Source organism: Cornus florida, unplaced genomic scaffold (assembly GCF_030987335.1).
Source record: "Cornus florida cultivar Cherokee Brave unplaced genomic scaffold, ASM3098733v1 CherokeeBrave_3.0.0_Hap2_scaffold_56, whole genome shotgun sequence".
Taxonomy (NCBI): Eukaryota; Viridiplantae; Streptophyta; class Magnoliopsida; order Cornales; family Cornaceae; genus Cornus; species Cornus florida.
The window spans coordinates 120001-122500 of record NW_026775886.1 but is presented as its reverse complement, the minus strand read 5'-3'; positions in this window follow the sequence as shown (position 1 = coordinate 122500).

The following is a 2500-nucleotide window of genomic DNA, read 5'->3' as shown; positions in this document are numbered from 1 at the left end:
TTTTTTTTTTTTCTTTCCCATATACCAGAGAAAGAACATGAAGACCGAGGCAACCAACAAAAAATAATTTTTTTTTTCTCTTTCCCGGAATTTTTTTTTTTTTTTTTCGAAATAGCCGAGAAAGAATATGAAGACCGAGGCATCCAACAAAAAAATTTTTTTTTTTTTTTTTCCTAATCTACCCAAGCAAAACAAATAGAAGACCGAGGCATCCAAAAAAATTTTTTTTTTTTTTTTTTTTTTCGAAAAATTTTTTTTCACAAAAACTTTTTTTTTTTTTTTTCCCCAAAAAATTTTTTTTTTCGTTCCAAGCTAACCAAGACATCTACTATTCACTAGTAGAGCAATCGAGACTGCAAAGCAAGCAATGGCCTTACTTGCAGCTCTTGGTGCTGAGAACTCCCCCCCCCCTATAGTAGTCTTAAGTAAAACCACAGCTCTGACAGGAGTAGATATTGCATGCGAGCGAGGAGTCGTAATGGGCAAAATTGACTCGGGGGACCTCCAAATCGAATTCCGTTTCGAGCAAAACACTTCTTAGGCTTCAAGGAAGCTCCCATAAAATTTCCAAACCCAAACTCCAAACTTCATTTTTTAGCCTACAATGCCCACGTGCACGCCGGTGTGCACGCAGGGGTGCTTGAGCATGCGGGAGAGGAGCCATAATGGGCAACATTGACTCGGGGGACCTCCAAATCGAAATCCGTCTCGAGCAAAACACTTCTTAAGCTTCTAGGAAGCTCCCATAAAACTTCCAAACCCAAACTCCAAACTTTATTTTTTAGCATACAATGCCCACGTGCACGCCGGGGTGCTTGAGCGTGCGGGCGAGGAGCCATAATGGGCAACATTGACTCGGGGGACCTCCAAATCGAAATCCGTCTCGAGCAAAACACTTCTTAAGCTTCAAGGAAGCTCCCATAAAACTTCCAAACCCAAACTCCAAACTTTATTTTTTAGCATACAATGCCCACGTGCACGCAGGGGTGCTTGAGCATGCGGGAGAGGAGCCATAATGGGCAACATTGACTCGGGGGACCTCCAAATCGAAATCCGTCTCGAGCAAAACACTTCTTAAGCTTCTAGGAAGCTCCCATAAAATTTTCAAACCCAAACTCCAAACTTCATTTTTTAGCATACGATGCCCACGTGCACGCCGGGGTGCACGAGCGTGCGGGCGAGGAGTCGTAATGGGCAAAATTAACTCGGGGGACCTCCAAATCGAAATCCGTCTCGAGCAAAGCATTTCTTAGGCTTCTAGGAAGTTCCCGTAAAATTTTCAAACCCAAACTCCAAACTTCATTTTTTAGCACACAATGCCCACGTGCACGCGGGGGTGCTTAAGCGTGCGGGCGAGGAGTCATAATGGGCAAAATTAACTCGGGGGACCTCCAAATCGAAATCCGTCTCGAGCAAAGCACTTCTTAGGCTTCTAGGAAGCTCCCATAAAATTTCCAAACCCAAACTCCAAACTTCATTTTTTAGCATACGATGCCCCCGTGCACGCGGGGGTGCTTGAGCGTGCGGGGGAGGAGTCATAATGGGCAAAACTAACTCGGGGGATCTCCAAATCAAAATCCGTCTCGAGCAAAGCAGTTCTTAGGCTTCTAGGAAGCTCCCATAAAATTTCCGAACCCAAACTCCAAACTTCATTTTTTAGCATACTATGCCCACGTGCACGCCGGGGTGCACGAGCGTGCGGGCGAGGAGTCGTAATGGGCAAAATTAACTCGGGGGACCTCCAAATCGAAATCCGTCTCGAGCAAAGCATTTCTTAGGCTTCTAGGAAGTTCCCGTAAAATTTTCAAACCCAAACTCCAAACTTCATTTTTTAGCATACGATGCCCACGTGCGCGCCGGTGTGCACGTCGGGTGTGCACGAGCGTGCGGGCGAGGAGCCGTAATTGGCAAAATTAACACGGCGGACCTCCAAATCGAAATCCGTCTCGAGCAAAGCATTTCTTAGGCTTCTAGGAAGTTCCCGTAAAATTTTCAAACCCAAACTCCAAACTTCATTTTTTAGCATACGATGCCCACGTGCACGCCGGTGTGCACGAGCATGCGGGCGAGGAGTCATAAAGGGCAAACTTAACTCGGGGGACCTCCAAATCGAAATCCGTCTCGAGCAAAGCATTTCTTAGGCTTCTAGGAAGCTCCCATAAAATTTTCAAACCCAAACTCCAAACTTCATTTTTTAGCACACAATGCCCACGTGCACGCGGGGGTGCTTAAGCGTGCGGGCGAGGAGTCATAATGGGCAAAATTAACTCGGGGGACCTCCAAATCGAAATCCGTCTCGAGCAAAGCACTTCTTAGGCTTCTAGGAAGCTCCCATAAAATTTTCAAACCCAAACTCCAAACTTCATTTTTTAGCCAACGATGCCCACGTGCACGCCGGGGTGCACGAGCGTGCGGGCGAGGAGTCATAATGGGCAAAATTAACTCGGGGGACCTCCAAATCGAAATCCGTCTCGAGCAAAGCATTTCTTAGTCTTCTAGG